General features: G+C 51.1%; 1 non-coding gene and 1 pseudogene across 1 annotated transcript; one reads left to right on the top strand and one right to left on the bottom strand.

Annotated features, from left to right (window-relative positions):
* Nucleotides 1-296: 296 nt before the first annotated feature.
* LOC136549339 (uncharacterized) lies at nt 297-3,985 on the bottom strand (annotated as a pseudogene).
* On the top strand, nt 414-500 carry TRNAS-UGA (transfer RNA serine (anticodon UGA)). Its single transcript has one exon. It is a non-coding gene; the product is annotated as a tRNA-Ser (tRNA).
* Nucleotides 3,986-5,540: the final 1,555 nt, after the last annotated feature.

Below are 5,540 nucleotides of genomic sequence, written 5' to 3' on the forward strand. Positions count from 1 at the left end.
GAGGGAGTGATGGGCAACCTTAGTCTATATGTTGCTCGTGAGCCGCCAAGTACCAGTCTCGCAACAGTACTGGCGTTAAAGGATCGGTCCTTCACTTGCGGATCGTTCGCGAGTCGAACTCGCTCTCTTGCCACGCCTTTGACTCACGAACTCGAGTCGGACTCATTCACTGCTTACTTTTGAGTTTTGAGGATCGTTCGTTCTTCACTCTCTTGCTATTACCCGCAGGGAGCGCAGCAACCGACGGTGCATATTATCATATAGAAAGAAGCGAAGCGTAGCGATTCGTACTACCGGAAAAGTGTGCTAGGCAATAGAGTCAGCTTACGGGGTGGGGCGCAAGTAAGCGTAGCGAATCACATAGAGTTGCCCCTACCTGCCAGCGCGCAGATAGATAGGGCGGGCGAGCGCAGGGATGGATGTCTGAGCGGTTGAAAGAGTCGGTCTTGAAAACCGAAGTATTGATAGGAATACCGGGGGTTCGAATCCCTCTCCATCCGCGAGGGCATAAGTTCTCTCTTGCCTTATCTATAGATAAGACTCCTCGACTCGACGGATATGATGGATGGAATGGGTAGAAGGTTTAGGTTATTGTGTGTTGATTTAGTTAGGACTTTTTGTCTCCCTTTCGTTATCTTCCGCCCCGGGGGGATGACCTGTGGGAGGGAGCTAAGTCGAAGATCTCGGTGTCGCCGTGAGTGGTTGATAAACAGCGATTGCTGTTTGATTTAGGGAGTCCTAACCCTGTGAAGCTTAACAGACAAAGAAAACGATAGAGACTTCCGGGTATAGGGTGACGACCTTAATGAATCAAGTATTCAGGTGGCAGAGTTATTAGCTACATAAGCGCTAAAATTCCTGAATACTTATTGCCCTGGCTTCTATGATCAACCCCTGGCACATTTAGGTTTTGATCTGAGGCTATCCTGGTCTGCAGGACCCAACACAAGTATTCATCCTTTCCAATCTGAAAAAGGTGTTGCCGAAAGCTTACCCTCTTCCACACGGATGCTACAGCCGCTATCACTTTTGCAGGAGGGGAATTACAGAGTTCGCCTCTCGACATCTTGTTTGGTAAACGGAATTTTGACCCAGGCGCCCTAGTGTTGCCTAACCGTTCGGCCGGAGATGTCGGATGCGAGATCTTTAGCTACTTGTATCAATTTGCCACAGTGTGCTTAGATACAATGCGCTGGCAGCTGAGGCTTGGCAGGATGGGAGTGAATTAAGGTCGAGGGAGCAGGAAAGAGTTTGTTATTCGCTATTGGCTTAGTACGGCCTATACATAATAGGGCCATGACGGTTTTGGCAAGGCCTTGAACTTCATATATCCCTTTTTTACTCAATCCAGAATACCGATAAAGTCAGATTGAATCATTTTATCGACCTTTCCTTTGGATTTATTATCATAGGTAGTGTTCGAGATCGCCTCTGTGCGGTGAACGCTCGAATGTAGCTAACATCAGTTTTGTCCTCGCGTGGTTGAAGGAGATGCTGCTGCTGGATGGAATGCTTCCGGGGCGCCATGATCCTTCTATCAGGAATAATCGAGGGCACTGACTGACTGCATCAATCATCGCTCAGTGAGCTATTAATTGCCGCCAATAGCGCTTCGCTTGCATGCAAGGCGGCTAATAAAAGCGCCAGGTAGACGCGCGGAGATGCATTTTGAGTACAGGTGGTACTGGACAAGCTCTAGGGGAATAATCTCTTTCTTATTTCTTTCTTATTTCTTTCCCATGACGACTAGGAACGGGCAAATCAAGAATTTCACTTCGAATTCCGGACCTCAACATCCTGCTGCTCATGGTGTTTCACGATCAGTATTGGAAATGAACGGAGAAGTGGTGGAACGTGCGGAACCACATATTGGATCACTCCAGTGCGGCACGAAGCCGCTGACGCTGAGTAGGCTCCTATGCCGCTAGCACGGTGGAGTAGCGCGTCATGAGCACCGGGCAAAGGGACGGTTGAGCAACTCAAGCGAACCGCTCTACCTGACTTTGGATAAAGATAGAAGGGAGAAGGTTGTGAAGGTGGCCTCGTTATCCACACATCTGGTCGGAGGACCGACCTGGGTTTTCACGAGCGTAGGCGGGTCCTGGAGTGCCCGTCAAGGGCGCTAGCGCATACCCCGGGGTGATCATCACCACCTGCACCTCACATCTCGGCACAGTGGAACGTGTAACCCGCCTGCTGTCCAAGTCAACCACTTAATTTCCTGTAATTCATAGCGCCTAACAGAACGTAGCAGCAAGGGACAACCCACCCATACAGACAGCCTGCGGGGAGGATGGCACTACTGGCAAAGACCGTCTGGCGAAAACGCCGCAGGCGCGAAGCGTGGTGGGCCTGCGCCGGGGGAGCATAGGGAGGAAAGGGAGCCCGGACGGTGGAAGAGCCAGGGGAAGCCGGGTCATTTGACGGAAATGGAAGGTCCGAGCAGCTCATTCATTCTTGGAAAAAGAGGGGGGGAGCGAGCCAATGTATCAATGAATAGATACAGTCAACGGTAGACAGACAGCGCTGCCTACACGCGAATTAGCTTCCGAACAAGCAACGGATTGAGCAACTAGCGCGAAAGCCGTTGCGCTAACGCGCATCCTCTTGCTGGTCGAGCGGTCTCAATTTCACTACAGGATTTGCGAATGAATGCTGGGCTGGGCCACCTCAAATGGCGTGAGCCGCATGCGGGGAGACCCGCACGTACGGTTTTCAGGGGGATCCGGCCGGCCGGCGCCCACCCGACTAGAGGGACTGAGAAATTAATCGAGTACAAAACTTATCTTCAAGCTTTACCTTATTTTGATCGTTCAGAGGGCGATCGCGGAGTCACTGAATGAAGTCCTCCCTCCCTTTCTTTCGGGGGTGCTGACCCGCTGCGAGGCAGATATGACTAAGTGACATATTGAATATGGCGACGACTACAGCATGTCGTAGAAGGAGATAAGAGGTGGAGCCAACGACCCACTAAGACTCACGTATCTACAACTACATTCCCGAGCGGCAGTCAAACGGAGGCGTGAATGCAAGATGCCAGCGGAATGATCGACCGGACAGAGGCTAGGGCTGCTTTCTTCCCACCACGTCCTTCCTTGTGTGTCGGAGATATAAAGCGAGTGCACCGGAAAAGAAGGGGAACAGAGTCGATCTATTCCATGGCGAAGCATCCGAAGCATAACTGCACACTCACACGATCTTTGCCGAGAGATAGGAGCATTCGGTGGAACCGGTGAACTACACTTGCTTCTTGATAGATGTGTGGGACAGAGGGCTCGTGGTACCTGCTGCCCACCCTTCCTCCGCTTTGATAACCGTGTGAACGGAGAGTGGGCAGAGCAAAAGGGAAGGAGGTCCTCATACGGAGTCGCACACTTGAGCAGTGCGGGAGACTGGAGAATGGGTCGAGTAAACTCCCTTAGGGCCGATTAAATCACAGACGAGGTTCTTTATTTTTTCTTTTATATTTGGAGAAAAAAAGAAAGGCAGAGGTAAATACTTCGAAGAGGCGGCTCGGTAGGGATGGAATGGTCAATCGTCAAGTCAAGGATGACTTCTTTGTTGGCGAAACGATGGGGGAGAGAAAGCACGCCAGTGATTCTCTGAGCCGGTCTTCATTTCCAACGCCTCGGGAAACAGGTCGAGATAGATGACAGCACCTTTTTATCCTCTTCCTTACCGGGAAGGCGCACTTCTCTTCTTCTTCTGGCCTTCACCTCCTGCCCGGCCCGGAAATAGAACCCAGCCCCCTTTCTGATCCATTCATTTCTGCAAGCAGGCGGGATCCAGAGCTAAGCCCCCCTCCTATTCGAAGCCGGGTGTGGCCTCGCCCTTTTGCTCTTCCTTCGGTTTGGCTCCACGAAGGCGCCGCCTAGACTAGGAGCCCCACTCATATTCAAAAGGCGCCCAGCTTTCAAGACGATGATAATAAGTAGTTAGGCTGCCATTATTCCAATATCATGGAATAGCATGGCCCGGGGCTAAGGTAACTCCAGTGGGAGAGCCGTGTTATGGGTGACCTTATTGCACGGTTCAGAGAGCACTTGTGTATGTGATGCAAGTGAACGTGTACGAAAAAGCTGTCGTAAAGTTTCGTTGTTCGTTCCGTCGTTGACCCTATCTATGTTTCTACGATGGCCCAAGAACACGCTCATTCTTCAGCCGTAGAGAGACTTTTGAATTGTGAGGTACCATTACGAGCTCAATATATACGAGTGTTATTCTGTGAAATAACTCGAATTTCAAATCATTCACTTGCTTCAACTACTCATGCTATGGATGTGGGAGCATCAACTCCGTTCCTTTGGGCTTTTGAGGAGCGGGAGAAATTGTTGGAATTCTATGAAAGAGTCCCGGGAGCCAGGATGCATGCCAGTTTCATACGACCTGGTGGAGTGGCACAAGATCTGCCTCTTGGCTTATGTCGAGATATTGATTCCTCCACACAACAATTTGCTTCTCGTATCGACGAATTAGAAGAGATGTCAACCGGCAACCGTATCTGGAAACAACGATTAGTGGATATTGGTACTGTCACTGCACAGCAAGCAAAGGATTGGGGATTCAGTGGTGTAATGTTAAGAGGTCGTGCGACATGAAGACATTGATAGCAATATGGGGGAAGTTCCCATCAGGCAACAACGGTTCTGCCCGACCCTACAAAAGCATGCATATGTTGTCAGTGAAGATTTTGTGTGAAGCCTTGGAGACGACGTACCCGGGGCTAGGGTGAGCTGAGGGGGGACAGCGTAAGTGAGCGAATGTGTGTAAGCCCAGTCAAAGATTCCTATTCTAGGCGGGGCGGGCCATCAACCTTCGAATGGTGTTGGTCCTACGGACCGTGAACGGATTCGCCTCTGGCCTCTGGGCACGTCGGAACCGCATGAGTTCACCGGGGTGGAGCACGGTCCGCCAAAATCGGCATAGGTTAGGTGCTATTGATGGAACATGGTAAGCCCATCTTTCTCCATATGAAAGTGCTGCGGGCACATAGAGATGTGGGTAGAGGAAGTCTCAAAAAGCGAAGGCCGAGCTGTAGGTCACGTGACCTGCACCGAAAAGGTGGCTGACTGGGCTTTCTCCTGGATCAAAGCAGATCAGCTCGCCAAATTCGTTGATCGAATCGGGCGCCCCGGAACGTCGAATGAAAATACGTGGTCTTTCTACAACCCTATTTATATGATAGGCCCGGCCCCTTTCCCCCTATCCCTCCCTTATGTTTAGGAGCGGGATCTGCCCAAGAACGACCTGTGGTGGTACGGAAGGTACGGACTCCGCAAGCGTCCCGCACCCTCTGAGAAAGAAACTCCTCAACCATCACAAGATAAAGAAGTATGACGCTCTGTGTCTGACTCTATTGGTCATAGTTCCTTGCTGTTGCGGCCGGTGCTCGTTTGCGCGCGTGTGAACCACCAGATCATAAGGAAAGATGCCTCTCGGGGCATCTGAGAATGATTCGAGCCGTATGAAGGGAAACTCCCACGTACAGTTTGTTTTGGGGGGGAAGGAGCCCGACAGGGTCCCCCCACTGACTTGGCCCG

The sequence above is a fragment of the Miscanthus floridulus genome, chromosome 4, assembly GCF_019320115.1.
Source record: "Miscanthus floridulus cultivar M001 chromosome 4, ASM1932011v1, whole genome shotgun sequence".
NCBI classification, from domain to species: Eukaryota; Viridiplantae; Streptophyta; class Magnoliopsida; order Poales; family Poaceae; genus Miscanthus; species Miscanthus floridulus.